The sequence below is a fragment of the Pleurodeles waltl genome, chromosome 2_2 (genome assembly GCF_031143425.1).
Source record: "Pleurodeles waltl isolate 20211129_DDA chromosome 2_2, aPleWal1.hap1.20221129, whole genome shotgun sequence".
Classification (NCBI taxonomy): Eukaryota; Metazoa; Chordata; class Amphibia; order Caudata; family Salamandridae; genus Pleurodeles; species Pleurodeles waltl.
This window is the reverse complement of record NC_090439.1, coordinates 244,684,263-244,706,432: the sequence shown is the minus strand read 5'-3', so window position 1 is coordinate 244,706,432 and position 22,170 is coordinate 244,684,263.

Sequence of the window (22,170 nt, the reverse complement as noted above, 5' to 3'; positions counted from 1 at the left end):
CTGGAGGAAACATTTTCAAAGTTTGGTGACCATGAGGTCCTTAAAATTGTGCATTGGTGAATAACCCTAAAGTGGCCACAGGCAAATGGTGATGTGGAGAAGTGCCTGTGAACTATGAGAAAAGCCTTCAGAATCAGTGTGGAACAAGGGGAGGATCCAGAGTGGTCATTATATATCTTCTTAAGAGCCTACAGAAACACACAGCACTGTGTGATGCAGGCACTTCAGTGTCACTAATATTCGGAAGAGGAGTGAGACACATTTTCCCAGTGACAGCATATTGGAGACCCAAAAGGTTGGAGATCAAAGACAGTCAGCAGAGGAGAGCTAACAACTAGTGAGCAACCATAGTGGGACGGGACAGTACAATGAGAATGACATCCAGAGGGGAGATCACATAATCCGAAAAGGTCGATACCCAGGGTGGAAATACTGAACACTGTCTGAAAAGGGAGCGTGGACGGTTAGGAGACGCAAGGGGACATTAACCACTGCAACTAAAGGCACTGAAACAGTGACTAGAAACATTTCCTGGGCTGAGAAAGTACATCCGCTTGCAGTCACAGAACAACACACTGAAGAAGGGAGGAGAACAGGGAAACAGAGACAAAGCGAGCCAAGCAGCAGCATGGACTGCTGACATGATAATTGCAAACAGTAAATCAAAAGTGTCACCATCCAATAAGGTATCAGGTGGAAGAAACCGAGCCACCATCAAGTGATTCTTTGGGGAGCCAGGAGAAAAACAGCCAGCATTATTAGCTGCTGACGCACCCTCGACCCAGCACGAGATTGCGGGACTTCATCAATGCCTCTGCAATCCCTGAATTGAGAGGCAGGTCGTGTAACAGAAAGGTGAAGTCTAACTAAATTGGGGATCGATGTAGTGTTCTGGTGTTTCACACTATAACCAGCTGCACCTGGGGTCAAACACACACACATGCACTCTGAGGCTACAGGGAAGTTCTACCACTTGGAGAAGAGGCTGTATCTAGCATCAGGATGCATTTGAAATGTCCTCTGCTAGCCACTAGCCAGTGTCTCACACTCCAGGGACACAGATACAGGAATAATGAAATGTGTACATTTACCTATAAAAAAAGGAAGGCTGCTGTTTGAGGACTGGTTTCATCATTGAAGGGACTGGGACGTTCTGAGCTTATTCACCCATGAAAGCAACACACTGTTGTCTCTCTAACTGGAGGATTTCCTGCATTGCAAGTCCAGCCCTGAACACTGCCTGACGTGATTGTCCATGCTCGGCCATTATGGTGCGTTAAAGCACCCAGTACGAGTGTCCTCCTGTTCCAAAGTAAAATCTATACTGCAAAGTTTCAAAGGTTTCATAAATAATTAAATTAAGTCTATTTCTCCCAACAGATTATACAACACAAAATTGTAAGCATCTGGGGTCATAATGCCAATCATGTGCCCTATTCTTGACATATGAAAGTGTGGATGCATTTTTCATCCCTTGCAGGAATCAAATGTGCAACAAGGTCGACGGACCGTTGGGCCTAGCAAGATGTGTGGTGAACCATCAACAATATTTCAACACCACACCAACAATTTAGACACCATGACCAATGTGGCTACGGAAGGAAAACTCCAAGCAGGAAAAAAGTTAAAAGATTTATTACAAACACAAGATCAAAGTCATGAAGACAATCTGCAAAACCCAATAATTAAGATACATAGGGCCTCATTCCGACCCTGGCGGTCATAGACCGCCAGTGTGGAGGCCGGAGGTAGCACCGCCAACAGGCTGGCGGTGCTACATGGGCAATTCTGACCGCGGCGGTAAAGCCGCGGTCAGAAAAGGGCAACCGGCGGTTTCCCGCCGGTTTACCCCTGCCCAAGGGAATCCTCCATGGCGGCGCTGCAAGATTCCGACCCCCTTCCCGCCATCGCCAGGAACAGGATGGCGGGAACGGGTGTCGTGGGGCCCCTGGGGGCCCCTGCACTGCCCATGCCACTGGCATGGGCAGTGCAGGGGCCCCCTAACAGGGCCCCATTAAGATTTTCAGTGTCTGCCTTGCAGACACTGAAAATCGCGACGGGTGCCACTGCACCCGTCGCACCCCTTCAACTGCGCCGGTTCCATTCGGAGCCGGCTTCATTGTTGAAGGGGCTTTCCCGCTGGGCCGGCGGGCGGCCTTCTGGCGGTCGCCTGCCGGCCCAGCGGGAAAGTCGGAATGACTGTCGCGGTCTGTTGACCGCGGAGCGGTCTTCCGACGGGGTTACTTAAATTCAAGCGAACTAACATCAACAAAACTAAGCATTCAATAAAAATAATTCATAAAGTCAATAAGAATATCCGTGATACAGATATTACATGGTGCGCAGAATTTCTAATTATTAGTCAATTCAAATTCAGCAAAGTCAATAATCTTTGGTAGGGCACAGGTCAACCTTACAGCTAACCAAATTAGGAAAATACATGTGTGCGGAGGAACACATGTGGACAAAATACAAAAAAGTATAAAAAGGACATAAATATTTTGGAAAAAGATAATCTTGGCTAAGGTCGCTGACTAAAAACTAAAAAAGCATCAGCATAATGGAGTTTCTAACATAAAAGGGCATTTCAAGAGGCAATGGCAAATGGCAGAGAAGAAGATATCTCTCCAAGGAGTACAACATTCAGGGAATCTTCATCAGCAAGCTTCTGGTCAGCTAGGCACCTACAAGCATCAGAAAACCATCTGGGACTGACCAAGACTACAGCTGACCAAAGTTCGATTGTCCATTGGTATATCAATTCACATGAAGTATTCTGATTTGTGAAAGGTGTCAGGTCATGTTACATTAAATGGGTATCATCCAATTAGAATTTATCACCAGATTTCAGGTTGCAACAGTTGAACAATTTCCCAAGTCTGCCAGAGGAGCATCTCAATTCCGTGTGACTGCAAACAGGTTTGAAACAAATGTATATGATCTCAATCAATGTTCTGGCATTATAATGTTTCCAAGGACAAATGGGTACAACTGTCCATGCTTTGACAATGAACTTATTACAACAGGTCTTTGCTTCTCATGGGAGTGAAATCTGAAAGAAGACTTAGGGGCATATTTAGACTCTGTTTGCGCCGAATGTGCGTAAAAATGTTTGACGCACATTCAGCACAAACCTTGCCCTATATTTATACTATGATGCCCGACCCCGCGTGTAGGAGGCTGGCCTGGCTTGTAGTGGGTACCAAGGGGTACTTACACCTTGCACCAGGTCCAGGTATCCCTTATTAGTGTAGAGGGGTGTCTAGCAGCTTAGGCTGATAGAAAAGGTAGCTTAGCAGAGCATATTAGGCTGAACTAGGAGACGAGTGAAGCTCCTACAGTACCACTAGTGTCAAATGCACAATATCATAAGAAAACACAATACACAGATATACTAAAAATAAAGGTACTTTGGGGGTGATTCTCACCCTGGCGGGCGGCGGAGGCCGCCCGCCAGAGTTCCCCCCTCCAAAATACCGCTCCGCGGTCGAAAGACCGCTGAGGGTATTTTGGGATTTGCACTGGGCTGGCGGGCGACTGCCAAAAGGCCGCCCGCCAGCCCAGTGCAAATCATCCTTCCCACGTGGACGCCGGCTCAGAATTGAGCCGGCGGAGTGGGAAGGTGCGACGGGTGCAGTGGCACCCGTCGCGTATTTCAGTGTCTGCAAGGCAGACACTGAAATACAAAGTGGGGCCCTCTTACGGGGGCCCCTGCAGTGCCCATGCCATTGGCATGGGCACTGCAGGGGCCCCCAGGGGCCCCACAACACCCCATACCGCCATCCTGTTCCTGGCGGGCGAACTGCCAGGAACAGGATGGCGGTATGGGGTGTCAGAACCCCCCATGGCGGCGCAGCAAGCTGCGCCGCCATGGGGGATTCCCAGGGCAGCGGAAAACCGGCGGGAGACCGCCGGTTTTCCCTTTCTGGCCGCGGCTGAACCGCCGCGGTCAGAATACCCTGTGTAGCACCGCCAGCCTGTTGGCAGTGCTCCATCCAACCCTGGCCCCGGCGGTCCATGACCGCCGGGGTCAGAATGACCCCCTTTATTTTTATGACAATATGCCAAAAGTATCTCAGTGAGTACCCTCAGTATGAGGATAGCAAATATACACAAGATATATGTACACAATACCAAAATATGCAGTAATAGCAACAGAAAACAGTGCAAACAATGTATAGTCAGAATAGAATGCAATGGGGGCACATAGGGATAGGGGCAACACAAACCATATACTCTAGAAGTGGAATGCGAACCACGAATGGACCCCAAACCTATGTGACCTTGTAGAGGGTTGCTGGGACTGTGAGAAAACAGTGAGGGTTAGAAAAATAGCCCACCCCAAGACCCTGAAAAGTGGGTGCAAAGTGCACCTAAGTTCGCCAAAGAGCACAGAAGTCGTGATAGGGGAATTCTGCCAGGAAGACCAACACCAGCAATGCAACAACGATGGATTTCCTGACGAGAGTACCTGTGGAACAAGGGGACCAAGTCCAAGAGTCACGATCAAGACGGGAGTGGGCAGATGCCCAGGAAATGCCAGCTGTGGGTGCAAAGAAGCTGCCACCGGATGGTAGAAGCTGTGGATTCTGCAAGAACGACAAGGGCTAAAACTTCCCTTTTGGAGGATGGATGTCCCTCGTCGTGAAGAAGCTTGCAGATGTGTTTCCGTGCAGAAAGACCGCAAACAAGCCTTGTTAGCTACAAGAGTTGCGGTTAGGGTTTTTGGATGCTGCTGTGGCCAAGGAGGGACCAGGATGTCACCAATTGCGTGAGGAGACAGAGGGGCCGTCCAGCAAGACAAAAAGCCCACAAGCAGCACCCACAGAAGTGCCAGAACAGGCACTACGAAGTGGAGTGGAGTGAACCGGAGCTCACAAAGGAAATCCTGGAAGAGTGCACAGGAGCTGGAGCAGCTGCAAATCATGTGGTTCCCAACAATGCAGTCTAGCGTGAGGAGGCAAGGACTTACCTCCACCAAACTTGGACTGAAGAGTCACTGGACTGTGGGAGTCACTTGGACAGAGTTGCTGAGTTCAAGGGACCTCGCTCGTCGTGCTGAGAGGAGACCCAGAGGACCGGTGATGCAGTTCTTTGGTGCCTGCGGTTGCAGGGGGAAGATTCCGTCGACCCACGGGAGATTTCTTCGGAGCTTCTAGTGCAGAGAGGAGGCAGACTACCCCCACAGCATGCACCACCAGGAAAACAGTCGAGAAGGCGGCCGGATCAGCGTTACAAGGTCGCAGTAGTCGTCTTTGCTACTTTGTTGCAGTTTTGCAGGCTTCCAGAGCAGTCAGCGGTCGATTCCTTGGCAGAAGGTGAAGAGAGAGATGCAGAGGAACTCTGATGAGCTCTTGCAGTCGTTATCTAAAGAATTCCCCAAAGCAGAGACCCTAAATAGCCAGAAAAGGAGGTTTGGCTACTTAGGAAGGAGGATAGGCTAGCAACACAGGTAATAGCCTATCAGAAGGAGTCTCTGACGTCACTTACTGGCACTGGCCACTCAGAGAAGTCCAGTGTGCCAGCAGCACCTCTGTTTCCAAGATGGCAGAGGTCTGGAGCACACTGGAGGAGCTCTGGGCACCTCCCAGGGGAGGTGCAGGTCAGGGGAGTGGTCACTCCCCTTTCCTTTGTCCAGTTTCGCGCCAGAGCAGGGCTGGGGGATCCCTGAACCGGTGTAGACTGTCTTATGCAGAGATGGGCACCATCTGTGCCCATCAAAGCATTTCCAGAGGCTGGGGGAGACTACTCCTCCCCAGCCCTGACACCTTTTTCCAAAGGGAGAGGGTGTAACACCCTCTCCCTGAGGAAGTCCTTTGTTCTGCCTTCCTGGGCCAAGCCTGGCTGGACCCCAGGAGGGCAGAAACCTGTCTGAGGGGTTGGCAGCAGCAGCAGCTGCAGTGAAACCCCGGGAAGGCAGTTTGGCAGTACCCAGGTCTGTGCTAGAGACTCGGGGGATCATGGAATTATCTCCCCAATGCCAGAATGGAATTGGGGTGACAATTCCATGATCTTAGACATGTTACATGGCCATGTTCGGAGTTACCATTGTGACGCTATACATATGTCGTGACATATGTATAGTGCACACGTGTAATGGTGTCCCCGCACTCACAAAGTCCGGGGAATTTGCCCTGAACAATGTGGGGGCACCTTGACTAGTGCCCGGGTGCCCACACACTAAGTAACTTAGCACCCAACCTTTACCAGGTAATGGTTAGACATATAGGTGACTTATAAGTTACTTAAGTGCAGTGGTAAATGGCTGTGAAATAACGTGGACGTTATTTCACTCAGGCTGCAATGGCAGGCCTGTGTAAGAATTGTCAGAGCTCCCTATGGGTGGCAAAAGAATTGCTGCAGCCCATAGGGATCTCCTGGAACCCCAATACCCTGGGTACTAGGGAATTATAAGGGTGTTCCAGTATGCCAAAATGAATTGGTGAAATTGGTCACTAGCCTGTTAGTGACAATTTGTAAAGAGAGAGCATAACCACTGAGGTTCTGGTTAGCAGAGCCTCAGTGAGACAGTTAGGCATCACACAGGGAACACATACCTATAGGTCACAAACTTATGAGCACTGGGGTCCTGACTAGCAGGGTCCCAGTGACACATAACAAACATACTGAAAACATAGGGTTTTCACTATGAGCACTGGGCCCTGGCTAGCAGGATCCCAGTGAGACAGTGAAAACACTCTGACATATACTCACAAACAGGCCAAAAGTGGGGGTAACAAGGCTAGAAAGAGGCTACTTTCTAACACCGCGGATGTCAAAAATCCTCTGTGTGCATCATTTTTTGGATGCGGGAAGCCGCCTTGTGTTAATGACATGCAAGGTAGGCATTCCCATCCAAAAAATGACTTTAAGGCCTGTGCGCCTTATTTATACTCCCACGTCATTTTGATGCACAGGAGGGGGCGGGCCTTAAAAAACAGAGCACAGCCTTATATGCGCTGTTTTTTACCGCCTGGGTGAGGGCAGGCGTTAAGGGACCTGTGGGCTCACTTCCATGGTCTCTGACCATGGAAGCAGTCCAGAGGTGCCCTTCCCTGCCCGCAGGGACACCCCCTGCCACCCTTGCCCAACCCTGGAGGACACCCATGGATGGGGGACCCATCCCAGGTAGGTACAGGTAAGTTGGGGTAAGTATCATTTTTTTATTTTTTTAAAGTGGCATGGGGGGGCCTAATTTGGGCCCCCATACATGCCACTGTGCCCAATGACCATGCCCAGGGGACAGAGGTCCTCTGGGCATGGCCATTGGGCAAGAGGCCATGAGTCCTGTCTTTCCTAAGATAAGAGTCATTTCAATGGGGGCTGTGCGTGAAAAAATAGCGCAAGTCCGGTTTGAGCCATGATGTTTTACTCAAACCTGACTTTCACCATTTTGTGACGCACAACCCCCATTTTCCCCTACTCTGGCGCTGCCTGGTTTGAGTCTTTTTTTTTTTACTCTGACCAGCCCGCAGCGCCGGCTAACGTCAATCCTTAAATTAGGCACCCGCCTGGCACGTAGGAATGGCGTTAGCCAGCGGTACATTTTTTTACGCAAACCAGCGCCAGCACTGGTTTGCCTCATAAAGTATAAATATGGACCTTAATGTTATGGAAAGATAATTCAACACTTTTACATGATGCACAAAATGCAAGCTCTGTAAATCATGCTAACAAAAGAAAAAATATAAAATGCATTTAAATAATATGTTTTATTAAACTACATATAATAGACAAACCTATACATTTATCATTAATAATATTTATCAGTATGAGTAATATATTTAATTTTGAACAAAACCATTGTTATTGTATTACATTACGTATAACAAGGAAGTGCATTTTTCTCATTGTGCACGCATTTTCAAACTCATTAATCTTTAATTAATCACAAGAAATTCAATATTGTTTCTGTATATGCTGTTAGTTTACAGCCTAAGTTAAATTTTAACATCAATTTTAACCTTCTAACATGTGATTTAATTCAAAAGGCACCTAAATGGAACTTTGAAATACAATTAATTGCACTTTTAAAATTGTCAGTGCAGATTTATACCTTAGATTTTCCACTCTTTTACTTTCATAAAATAAAACTTGTCACAGTCTGATGACTTTAGTGACATAAGGGACAGCACTAAAATGTGCACCCTACTGCAAGGTAGTAATCTTTCATAGTTGCTTGAGGTGTGCAGAGATGCACAGCTTTACACCCCCTCTGCAATGTGTTTATGTGTACCGATGTAGGAGAGGACAGTTTCTGTCTAATCTAATATTGGGGCGGTACAGAATTATTATTCTTCTCTAACACAATAGTTTTCTGCTATCAGACGTTTTAGATCCTTTATTATTTTCATAATATTCTAAAGTTGATTTAAATTGTATTTGATGTTTACTACGATACAAATCAATCCGACACTATTTCATACCGTACATTGCCATAACTCTCATCAATATCTATTCGTCTTTGAATCCCAGAAATATTGCTGCCACAGTAGAGACGGTTCAGACTATTAAACTCATTGGGATTTACATTAGCAAGAGCTTTTTCTGTGTTCCAGATATTTTCGGCTATTTTTCCAATCGGATTTCCATAGCTTCATTGTTTATATTAATTGAATATACGCTATTGTTCTCAACAGCTAAAAGCAGTCAATTTCGGCTCTTCTAAAATCCATCTATTATTCTGTCAGACAAGTATGACACATCTCTCCTTATTTTTCTTAATGTGAAGATGTTTCCGTAGAAAAAGCAACATTTTTAATGTGGACTATATTTTAAACAGACAGATCCATTAACACTACTGTAAGGGTTCCAGTAATTGTCTGTTGAGGGAGGACAACATTATTCCAATGAAGCTTTTGGACATTTGAACGCTTGCAATTATACAACAGCCCCCACATGCTTTGCATCCTCAGTAACGCTCTTTTACTGCAATAAAGCAGTTAAAATAAGTGCAAGCTTTATCTCTGTGCGTGTCTTTCACTTCTTCATAGTCTTAATTTAATCAATTAAGAGCATTTTATTTTACCTTAAACACATATTTTTTTTATCTCATTTTGACTCGTGACGCTATTTCCCAAACGCTGTTACAGCGCTATTTAACTAAGAATAATATGTAAATCTGTGCTCTCTTCTCTATTCTAACAGAAGTAGAAAGGACATTGTTGTGTGATGTTTTGTTTTTGCTGTTTATTGGTTTTCACACTGAAAGTTATGCGAATTTATAATCGCTGTGATGATGTCTAGTTCTTATGTGTATAATCCACTGATGAATGTGTTACAAGTTCCGTGGAAAAAGGGCTAATTACCAAACCTGCTACTCATTGATATGGCTCATGAGATAAATTTCACATGTGATAAAAATCACACATCCGAATTTTCCTATCTTGCTAATTTATCACGTGATACCTCGTGCTCTATAAAAAGTGCTTTCAAGAAACACGTGGAACTCAGGGCCTAGAACTATGTGGATCCTCTGCATCATAATAACCGTGGAGGAGTCAAAAGCTAAAAGACAGTATTCCCCCGTATATTTCCATAACCCAGCTGCATTCTACACACCACCAGATACCAAAAATGCAAAGAAGCGCCCAATTTGTGTACAGGACACAGCAAACAAAGCACCAAAGGGGATCCATCAGAATCCTCCTCCACCATTCAGCATTAGCAGTGGTAAACTTCCCAGGCTGTAATACAATGGATCCTGGAAGGCAGACGCAGTGGAAGTTCTGCTCACAATCATAAGTTAGAAGTATCATTAGAAGGGCCTGTGAGGAACCAGGACAGTTTGTCGAACCATCTGAAGTTCACACCTTCACCAAACCCTACAGGAGGCTGTATAAGGAATTCACTGAGAAAGTAAAAGCTGTGTCATTCTTTTGAGCAGCTATGGAAGATGTATAGGATCATTACAGTGACCTCAAAAGGAGGGTATAGCATATAGTTACCTGTCTCAAGTGGGAGGCCCTGGCCACAGGTGAATGGATCCCCACTATTGATGTTCCCTCAAGACCTGGGAAAGGAAGATGTTTGGGACTCTCAACATATTGGGAAACTAGAGTTACACCATGGGAGGGATTGTGGAGACACAAAAATAAGTACACAATTGTTTTCTGATTTAGCTTCAATAATCTAGCCTTTGATAAATGACCCAATGTATATGAATGACATATATTTATCAGAGAAACTCAACACATAAGGTGCCCTGATTTTCAGGCGGACAAAGAGATTGTGACATTGTACTATCTCAGTGCCCTGCAAAATGAAACCATTTTATTTTTAAAGGCACTCTCACCGACGGTTTGTTTGCAGCCTATCCCTCATCCAGAATGTTTTTCACCTGCTTGAGGGAGCATTTGATATTGCTAAGGATCAGGTAAGAAAAATAAAATGAATTGAAATATAATGGTCAAGCATTTTATTCTAGGGTTACCTTTGACTAAAATCAATAGGTACATTATTATACCTAAGAGACTCTGGGAGCTGATGAGTGCTCGTCAGCGCTAGCCTGGTCTACATGTTACACCCATCAGATTGCCCAAAAGATCAGCTGGCTTTCATAAGGGACAGAGAGATCCCTAGCTGCGCAGTCAAAATCCAGTCATGATTCACAATTTGTGAAGGTTGCTGATAAACATGCATGCACTCATGAACATATACATACACTTCTTTGTTTAGGAGGTCAGAAGGATTGATTGTATTTGAGGTTAAAAAATGACATGCAGTTTATTCATAATCTATTTGTAGAAGACAACACATAGGCGGTCATTCTGACCACGGCGGGCGGCGGTTGCCGCCCGCCATGCGGTTACCGCCGAATGACCGCACCGCGGTCAAAAGACCGCGGCGGTCATTCCAACTTTCCCGCTGGGCCGGCGGGCGACCGCCAAAAGGCCGTCCGCCGGCCCAGCGGGAAAGCCCCTGCAACGAGGAAGCCGGCTCCGAATGGAGCCGGCGGAGTTGCAGGGGTGCAACGGGTGCAGTGGCACCCGTCGCGATTTTCACTGTCTGCAAAGCAGACAGTGAAAATCTTTGTGGGGCCCTGTTAGGGGGCCCCTGCACTGCCCATGCCAGTGGCATGGGCAGTGCAGGGGCCCCCAGGGGCCCCAAGGCACCCGTTCCCGCCATCCTGGTTCTGGCGGTGGACACCGCCAGAAACAGGCTGGCGGGAAGGGGGTCGGAATCCCCATGGCGGTGCTGCAAGCAGCGCCGCCATGGTGGATTCCCTGGGCCAGGGGAAAACCGGCGGGAAACCGCCGGTTCCCCTTTTCTGACAGCGGCTTTACCGCCGCGGTCAGAATAGCCCAGGTAGCACCGCCAGCCTGTTGGCGGTGCTTCCGCCGCCCTCCGCCATGGCGGTCATGGACCGCCAGGGTCGGAATCACCCCCATAATGCCAGTGAAGCACCCTCTAGCCAGGAAAACTCGAGTATTGTCACAGCAACAGTAAACATGATGTGCTAAGAAGGTAACACACAGCATAAGTAAGACACAATGTAGTCAGACAGAAAAACATGCTTACAAGACAACAAACATTATTGCACTAAGTTGTAATTTTGCACTTACCCCTGGAAGAGTAAATACTTCCCCCTAGGGTGCGAGAAAAGACTGACTCTGTTGTCAAACTCTATATGCATACAATAAAGTGGTAGTCATTGTCACAATCAGACTTACACAGTGTAAAGAGACAAGAGTTACTATTGCTCCATATTAAAGCCAGACAAAGCACAACTAGTATAACAAATAGAGATTTCTATGCAGCTGTAGCCCTAAATAATGGTATATTTTGCATTTGCAAGGGCTAGATGTGATGCATGAAAAAAATTTATAATGCATGTATTCATGACAACATTTAAAAATTATTCAAGCCTTGCGATGGGAAGCCTCAGGATTTCTTTTGTAATCTACACATATACAAGACCTATAAAATCAAAAAATATAAAAAACGAGGATCACACAAAAATGTTATCAGAGCCCCATTACCGGTATTATCATGTTCTCAACCCAGAAGTACAAATATCACATTTATTAGGGGATAAACGGAAATAAAGGGGTAACCATCACGCAGAATGTTAGTTTTTGTTCACCTGTACCCATGAAATTTAATTGTTCAGTCCACTAGTACTGGTCAGGAGTTTATGTATCAATCTTGGTTCTCTTTCAAACAATATTTTGGAGGGGAATCAAAGCCTGTCATTTGTTCAATACCTGTCCATGAAAGTTCTCTCTCATTGTGGTGGGCCTTTTAAAAGTGATGAGTCATTCTAGTGGTGCTTTTCTTACATTTGATGTTACTTCTGTGTTCGCAGCCGAGTCTTTTTACTTTTCTGCAAGTCAACTCGATGTATCTTAGGTTGCATGGTCAAATAATAATGTAGATATGTTGGAAGAATTACAGTTGGTGTGTTTTCTTAAGGGCCAGATAAAACCAGGCCCTGAGCTAGAGTTTTTTGTTTCCCTTGTAAGTGGTTATACACTGCACGACCTACACAGGTAATGTCCTGCAACAGGTGGCATGCCTCATAAAGGCGTTGTGATTCGACCAGGCTCTTGAATCTTGAGTCAGATGTGTACCAAGATGTCTTGTTGTTTTGGGCCCCTCTGAGGGAAAGAATGAGTGTGTTCAACTTTAATGTTCCTGTGTTAAGAATTCGCCACTTTCTATTGATGACTTTCTTAACTTGATTTGGGATGGCGTTATATGTTGTTATACAGATCAATCTCTCGTTCTTGGGTTTTTGATAAGTCATCGGTAGAAAATCCCCGTGATTGTTGTGAGCTCTTTTGTGTGTTCTTTTGACTAATGGTGAAGGCTAGTTATTTTTTTCCAATTTTTACTTTAAAGCCCATCATTGTGTGCCATAGTCTATAATTCGGGTAATATTCCAACATGAACATATTTTGTCTATACTAAGTCAGATGCCAGGCATGTAATGTTACTTGAATGCAACTCCACATCCAGTGTGGCAGAGGGTGATCATTCAAATACACCGGTATCACTCCCTGCTGTCAACATGGGGGGACAAACAGTAGAAAATCTAGGTACCTCAGCAGACCATGACAAAGTAAATGGAGGACAGGCTATTTCATGCTCTTATGAGGGAAACACTTAACATGGCGGAATATTAACCCTTTCCTCTTTGCACTATGCAGGACTTATTGTGACAATGACTGTATCATTTAATTGTAAGCATGTAAAGTCTGTATACATGTTCATTAGCAGCCTTCATAAATAGTGAATTATGACTAGATTCTGCCTGTGTGGCTAGGGATCTCCTTGGTCCTAATGAAGGCCAACTGACCTCTGGGGCAATCTGATAGCTGTAACCAGGGCCAATAGAATTATGCAATTGTACGGCCAGCAATTTTCGCATAATTAGAGAGTTGCCTCATTTGTCACATAATTCATCATCAGCTTCTGCGTAATCTGCAGATTTTAACAAAAAAGTAGTTTCTAGCTCAAATGTTTCAAACGTTACTAGAAATACAGTCAAACGTGCCATCTTTCTGTTCTTATTGGTATATTTACGTTTTAAATTGGTACTAATGAGGGGCAAGCAAGGCCCAGACAGTGTTACCACGTTTTAAAATGACCAAATAATGAAGTAATACTATACCAAAATGTGCTGCATTATGCCACATAATTTGCCTTTTCTTGCCGCATAATTTACTCAACCCTGCCGCATAATTTGTCCCTTTACTACTGCATAATTCCAGTGGAACTGGTTATGACATTTAAACCAAACTAGCGACGCTGAAGCACTAATCCGCTGCTAGTGTCCCCTAGGTACAACAAGATACCACTTGCTTTTAAGAACCAGGGATTAACCTGGAATAAATTACCGGACAAATCTACCCTGGGGAAGTTTATTTTTCTTAGCAGATCAATATCAATACTAAGAGCTCAGTTCAGCAGGTCGAGCCCATCCACAGGTACCAGCATTTTAGACAATTGAATCACTGAAGAAATAGGCCACAAACAAATCGTGGGTGATTTTTTCTTTAGAAACCAATCGGATTTGAATTTGTAGGGCACTGAGACATCATATAGTTACCAAACGTTGATCCCTCTGAAACTCAAAGCACCTTATTTGTTGATTTTCAATGATTATTATCTGGGACATTACAAGGTTCCCTTCAAACTCCCAGATTCCCTCTTTATGTTTAGTTACCTATGCATAAGATCAAGTGCAGCTGGGGATGAGTAGAGAAGAGAGGGTGTCATAATATGAGGTACTAAACTGAGCTTAGCTGAGTGGAGCATGGGTGGCCTGTGAAACACTGCGTGTGTCAAATGGTGTCCATCAGCCCATAATGGATTATCGCACATGCCACCCATTGGCACACACACACCCTCAAAACAACAAATATTCAAAGGGTGGAATGCTTGAATTAATCTCCATCGTTGGAAATTACTCAAGACACGTTCCAGTTCATAATTTTTTAGCACACCGTGCCACTCCAGATGAGCACCAGTCATATGCAGACTTGCCCCTGTTCTTATAGAACAGGGTACTTCAACGAGTAGCTTGTGAGCTACTGTCAGCTCTTCAGCTACCTGTAAGTAGCTTGGTGTCCTCCCTCAGTGAACTAAGAGCTTCATTTACAAAGATTTGGTGCAGGGCAGCGCCACAGTTCTCTATGTTGTGCTGCCCTACACCAAACCAAAAGGGCAGGAATGGACCATATTTACAGGATATGGTGCATTCGTGTCCGTTCAGCTAGTGCCGGCACACAATTTGTTTCCTAGCTCCAAGGAACACTGGATCCATAGTGCAAGGGTGTCTGCATTGTTGGCAGGATAAATTCAAGAATGAAAACATTTCTCCTCATTATGCCTGCTCTGGGGAGGCGTAAGGTGTTGGCGGTGCCCCAAGTCTGAACATACTTGTAAATGTGGGGCAGCTTCAAAATCCATGGATGTTGCCTAGGAACACCCACTGCAAACCCATGGAATGCCTCCTTGATGAAGAGTAAGGCAAGGCAGTGCTTTGTACTGCCTTGCCTTACTCCAAATCTAGGAGACCATGCAGAGCCACGCAGGGTGGCTTTATGTCACCTCATAGATATGACTAAGAGGGCTGCGCACCATATTGTCTAAAAAAGTGACACTCCAGTGGAACAGGCCTCTTGTAAATAGCCCCCTAAATTCAAAACTTAATCATAAGTATATATTTTGGGATAAATGGTTGAATTTCCAAAATATATTTACAGCTAGTATTTGATAAACATCAAGACTAATTACTAATAGTATTAGCTTGCTGCAAGGGGCACTGCAGCTATGGCTGTTATGTGTTAGCTATATAGAGGCATTTCACAATGGCCAAGCATGTTTTTTTACATTATTGCTGGCAACAATCCCTGATGCTCTGAGTTAATTACTGCTGGTTATCCTGCATTTGGTGGCCTCTAATGTATTCTTGTTTTGTGTGGTTACTGTTACTTCTCTAATAATATTAGTAGCTTGGGAGAATTTCACTGAACATAAGTAGCTCTTATTACACAAAAGGTTGGTGACCCCTGCAATAGAACAATCTAAACAAACTGTTAGGACATATCCCCTCTAGATAGGAAGACAAGCAACCCAAGACTGGATGGACAGCCCAGTGCTGTGCCAGAAAGCGGCCACCTCAAGTTGAGGTATCTATAACCTTCAGGTCTCTGTTGTTCAGTTGAATGATCCAGGAAGAAGGTGGCTGCATAGAATCCAGGGAGGGCATGACCTGTCTGCGCCAGCGACTACAGGTGAAATGTTGCTAGGCCCAGAGCCTGAGGAGGTTACTGGGCACAGAGCTAGAGGAGCGTAATGACAGTCGCAGTTATTTATAACCTTTTCTATACAATGTTTCTAGGCTGTGAAATAGTGCATGCACCATGTTTCTGTTATGTGTAGTAGAACCAATGTCTGGGTCCACTGCTGCATGATCAATCCACATCCAATGAGTCCTGGGAATTTTGTTAATAAACAGATATTCTGAGTTGGCTTCTCTCATGCTTGAAGGGTAGGGATCTAACATCCCCTGAGAGAGTCAAAGACCCATTCACCTGAGAAGCCTTTAAACCAATACTAGATGGTGCTACCTGTTCCCACTGTAATGCTCCTTGTGTTGATGAATTGAGACAGGAAGCTTGATCGCGTCCTAAGAGTCTCTGGAGTATCTTGTCCCAACACAAAATAATTGTACACTTTGGTCCCATTTTAAGATGTTCAAAAATGAAGTCTTCAATTGATGAGCCACATAATGTGATGCGATTGTCATGAAAGCAGTCTGTTGGTCTTTATATAAGAATATGCTGGTGAACCTCCAGTCTAAAGTGGTTAATTAGAGTGGTAATGTGCTGGATCATGTTCCCCAAGACTCCTGAATGATAAGGTATTGTTTAGTATCAATAGTATAAATATAAAACATCATACCATAGGCTGTCAAGATTTCATCCAGCAGTCACATATATAGGTTAAATAGTATTTGTAAAGGCAAAGCAAAGAAGGACTTTGGGCATCACCAAACAGAAAAGGTGTAGATCAGGCAAATCCCTTGCCTATTATTACCATCAGATCATAGCAATCAATTGAACCAGTTTTGTAGATCGTCTAGTATTCTGACCATATTGCAACAAAATAGAGTGGTCGAAAGTGTCAAATATAGAAAACAGTTCTTACAAAATGGATATAGTATACTTTCTTAGCTCTGTAAATTGTTTATAGTCACTGGTTAGCCCCTCCCCAACAAGTGGCTTCTCCCTTGTGTAGCAGACACACATAAACCAGACTAAGGGTGGTCCAAACACCGCCAGACTCGCGGTAGAGGTCGGACCGCGGTGGCTGCGGTAGTCTAATACGGCCCTGGTGGTCAGACCACCTAAAGACCACCCTCTCTGTCAGGATCTTTGATCCCAACAGGATGACAATGGTCGTGCACCGTCATGGCTGATTACAACCATCAGGTTGAGCCGCCATGAGCCGCCATGAAAAGGCTGGCAGAGAACAAGTGCTAGGGGCCCCAGTAGAGGCCCTTCCCTGCCCACAACATTGTTATGGGCAGTACAGGGGCCCCACTCCTCAGCACCATCGTAATGAGCACTGTCTGCTTTGCAGACAGTGCCCATTCCGAGAGTGCTTGGGAGGCCCTCTGGGCACCGGCATTGGACTCAGCTCCATGCGGAGCCGAGTCCTATGCTGCCACACATTTTCCACTGGACTGACAAGGCTTCTGCAGGTCAGCCCAGTGAAAAATTCGTAATGGGGCCGGTGGGGACTCCACAGAACTACAGCTGTATCCTCATCTGGAGTGTGGCGGTTGGATTTTTCTGACGCCAAACTCTGATTCAGCCCCTAAAAGTGATCCATACGAACTAGGAACTATATAGAGTTTTCGAATAGAAATGGAGCAATTAAGATAAAATTATTCTTGATCATTTTATAATATAATTGATGGATAACCAACAGTAAATATTTTCCATCAAAGTCTATTGAAGTCTTCTGAAGAACAGAAATGTTTTTTCTCTTCTCCTTATCGGTTTTACTAGTAGGGTGGGGATTCAAGATAAGGCCAGGTCTTACATAGCCATGGTCAGTTTGGAGATGGGTGTTGACCTGGTAGTGAAAGTTCCCTTTTTACTTAACTGTAGATTTGGACCTCCAGTCCTTCAAGGTTGAACTAGTTATAGATGCTACCCAAAGCGAGTTGCAGAACTTTGTATCAGCAAGGAAGGAGCCTTAGGTGAAGTCCATACAGTGAAAATAATTCTCATAATGAAATTGGCCTGACTAGAGGCCAAAGTATGATGTATAGATGCTGGGACCAATAAATTGAAATGTGCTACTTCTATTTTTTTGAATGAAGAAACAGTGCTAATCTGATACATGACCTGGTATTATAATCCCAAATATCATAAAATACTGTTTTTGCACTTCTCATGAAAGCCTTTCCCATCAGTCCAAACATTTAAACAGCATTCCAAAAGACAAACTTATTATACAAAATGCACATTTTAATTTCTTAATTTAACTTGAAAATCTTTCTTCAGCACAATCACATTAGGCCATAAAAGAGCAGATATTACAAAATACATCATATTAATTAGGTTGAAAAAACAAATTACAAACAACAATGCACCCATACAGTGTTAACAACACACAAGGCAAGTACTACAATTAGATAAAAATACACTATATAATTCAAATAACTCCCCAGAGGTAAGAGGAAGCACTAAAACATAAAGTTGGGTCCTCCAAGCTGCACAAAAAACATAAGGCAACATTGTAACCTCTGATGTTATGAGCAACAAAAATTGATTTCACAATATGTTTCCTTAAACCATCATAGAAACAACAAAATAGTAAAAAGTGCTGTGCGCTCTCCATCAAAACACCATCACAAGGGCACAGAACCATGTCCCTGCACCACTGGTTCATGATGGGGAAGACAAGAAGATGACGTACTATACCTAACCGCTGCATTCTTAGAATGAAGCAATGTTGGGTATTGGTCACCAGGAACAGCTACGTTTGAAAGCCCACTAGGATGCATTCAACAAGTATGTAACACCTGTAGATTTCTTGGATTCAAAAAGGGCTCTGCTTTCAAGCCTTACACATAAAAAGAGGCCTTGACTTCACTGTTGTGAAAAGCAAGGATTCTTAGAGGATCTTGAAGCACGGGAGGAACCAAACAGTGATTTAGAGATATCATTAATGTGGGAAAGCCACAGAATATTGAAGGCGTAGTTTTTACTTAAATTGAATGCTAGAGTAAAATCGGCTAGAGCGAGAGCAGGTCCTCCAGGTGAGTTAGCTTCACTTCCTTATGAACAACAGTAGATGGTATTGAAGTGGGGATACACAAGAGCCACCTGAGAAAGGCATTCTCCTCAACCTGAAGAGGCCCGCAAGGCATATAACCTGACAAGCCCCCACCATACATAGCACCTGACAATACTCTAGTTTTATATATATTGATCATTTCCCTAATGGGGCGATTACCAAGTTTATGGGAAGACCAGAAAACTCCCTAATACACTCTGCTCATTTCAGATAAAGCGTTTTGGGACCATGGGCCATTATTATAAAAATAAATGCACACATTACAAAATGAACGGACCTTTACAGTAGGAGTAGTCTTGATGAAAATGTCCTACACTTCTGGATGTTTTCCCACAAGACATTGTGGATGTTTTAGTTTTATCAATCTTTAATTTTCTGGCCTCCATAAATTCAGTAAAGGTGTCTCTGTCAGTCTATGCAGATCGACTAATGTCCCAGACATTAGGCCCTAGTCATCAGTGTACAAAAGAACAGCAACCAGACAACCAGCAACTGAGGCTGAATCGGCCTGCAGAGTCCACAGGGCACCATCAACACCATTCATAAAAAGGGAAAAAAGATTGGGGCTAGAACACGCCCTGTCTGACTCAAAACACTGGAGAACATTTCCCATTGGGGCCCCAACGGACCTTAGTAGATAAACTCTCATACAATCAGGATAAGAGAAGAATAATACTCTCAGGGGCCCGAAGTGAAAGCAATATATGCTGCAGAATCAAGTGTCCCACAAAATGAAAGGACCATGCTAAGGTCAGCAAAGCACAAGTGAAGAGAGCCTAGCTTAGCCTTATTGTATTTCCCAATGAGCCAATCTACATTTACACACTGCTCCACTGTCCCCAGCCCCCTTCTGAACCCATACTAGGCCTCCGAAAGAATACAGATGTCAGAGGTCTACTGTTCCAATCTCTGCAGACCTCTGTACAACAGTTTTATGGAGTAATCAAGAAGGCAGATGGGGGAGTAGCACTTCGGGTCAGACTTATCCCCCTTCTTAAAATTGTGCACTATGATGGACTCAGCCCAAATGGAAGGAATTGTACACTCAGCCGCCGCATTAAACACTCAGGTCAAAATGGGGCTCTATAACTCACTCACAGCTCTAAAAGCATCAACCGGCACCCCATTGGGCCGAAGAGCTTTACCCTAGCACTGCTTTCTAGAGATAGGAGGACCTCATCCAAGGTGAATAGGGAGGGATCTGCTACTAGTTGAAACAATACACTTGCATACATCCACAGGAGCCGAATGGCCACACACCAGATCATTACCAGTGGGTGGGTCAAAGATCATTGAAAAGTGGTCAACCCAAGCTTGGAGATGGACAATCGAGGATAATTTAGGGGCAAAATCATTTTTAAAAAGGGACATTAACCATGCTCCAAAACAAAACAACTTTCTTTGTCTCTGCTGCCTGAGCCAAATTCAACCAACTCTCTTCCCTTTTTAGGGTCGAGCCTGCGTTGCATGCGCTCGCGTATGCGTATCGCAGCAAGACTCTTTAGTGTTCAGAAAAGGGCTTGGAGCCCTGTCAACGTCACGTCAGTGTTTTTTATTGGTTCGTGGGCTTGCCTAATAAAATCTGCTTGCTTTCATTAGTCGAAGGCACGCATACGTCATGCCTTTTCCGGTGGGTAGCCTTCCTCGAGCGCAGCGACCAAGTACAGAAAACATGCGAGGCTCGCTGTTTTCCATCGGGCTTGTGGACTTCTTTTTCTCTAATTTACGAGTGCGATCTCGCTTGGCAGAAGTCGAGCGCTTTACATAGTTAATCGCACTTTTTCGGGTTACGTATATAAATGCACTTTTGCCCGATAGTTGAAAAGTCGGGTTAGGAGTTTACAACGCTATCAGCTCTAACACGAGCAAACGCGAGACCCGTTGCATTGCAAATGCTTGTTAACTTTTTGCTGGGAGCAAAAGCCACACTGTATTTTTTCCTTAGTTGCTTAGTAGCAGACTAGTACCTTGGAGAACAATGCAAAGCAATCCGCAGCATCTTAGATGTGTGTGTGTACTTTAATGGTCAAACCAACCGCGTCTCTTGGAAGTCCTTCGTTCAAGGGGGCGAGTCAGTAAACCGCTAAATTTCCCAGCAATATTTTCAGACATCCATCAACCAAACATGATCCACCTTGGTGCACAAACAATACTTAAACTCAGTTACATTTGTGGTTAACAGCTTCCGCATTACACTCATGGGATCAACCCCTGACCATCCAATGCGGATGCTGTTTGGTCTAATAGGGTTAGCGTTTGCTACACAAGTAGTAACTGTAGGGCTTTTGGCATAAAAAGATGCAGATAAAACAATTGGGTTGTGGTTGCTCCCTGCGGTTCAAATAACACGAAAATTTGAATTGAGGTGACTAACAGAAGAAGTTATTAAAATATGATATTTTATAGTGCTTGCACCTCAGCCAAAAATAATGGTTCTGCTCACTACTCAAAATATTACAATTCTCCGACAGCAAGAAATTGTGTTTAAATATTAGAGAATTTAGGGAACTCCCATACGCGTTATGTGGAAATCTGAGAAACACCCACACACTGAGTTAGTAATGCCACACACAGGTCTCACTGGGAGAGGACATTTCTGTATATTGAAATCACCACCCCATAAGGTGGAACAATTAGAAAGCTAGAAACCTGTCTAAGTCCGCATCAAGGGGTGAAGTGGAACACATTATCATAAAAATTTATTGTCACCAAATGAGGCCGCAGGGCAACCACACAAACTGGTAATATGGGGAAACAATAGCAGACCTTCTAATGATAGCAGGTAAAATATTGGAAATCAGCATCTGCAAACCACCTTTGGCATGATCTGGCAGTGAGGAAATCATTCTAGTAAATAAAGAAGAAAAATCTTCAACATGAATACGTTCCACACACCAGGTTTACTCGAGGCACAATATGTGTGAGGCAGAAACAATATGAAGTCAATCTGGGGCTGTTAATTTATTTTGAAGTCCAGAGATATTCCATGAGGTGAAGTAACAAATTCCTTTGTAACCAGAGTGTATTGGTACTGAAGCTAAAACAGTGGGGTTAAGAGGCATTGATTAAATCACCTGGCAGGCAGGGGTTTAAAGGGACAGGAGCAGTGACTTCAACTACAGGCTCACAATTAAGTGAAAGGATATTAAAAGTATACTCAATAGAGCCATCCAATCAAGCTGGTTGACTAGAGCCCTTGAGATCAGGCCATCCATCAAGTGACTGCAGGTGGTTCAGAGCCTCAAAGCTATTTGAAAGGGGAAGAAGAAAAGGATGATTAGCAGACATAAGCTGAACAGAAGATGGGCATTCAAACCCATGAGGGGCTTGAATCAGGTGGTGATAGAA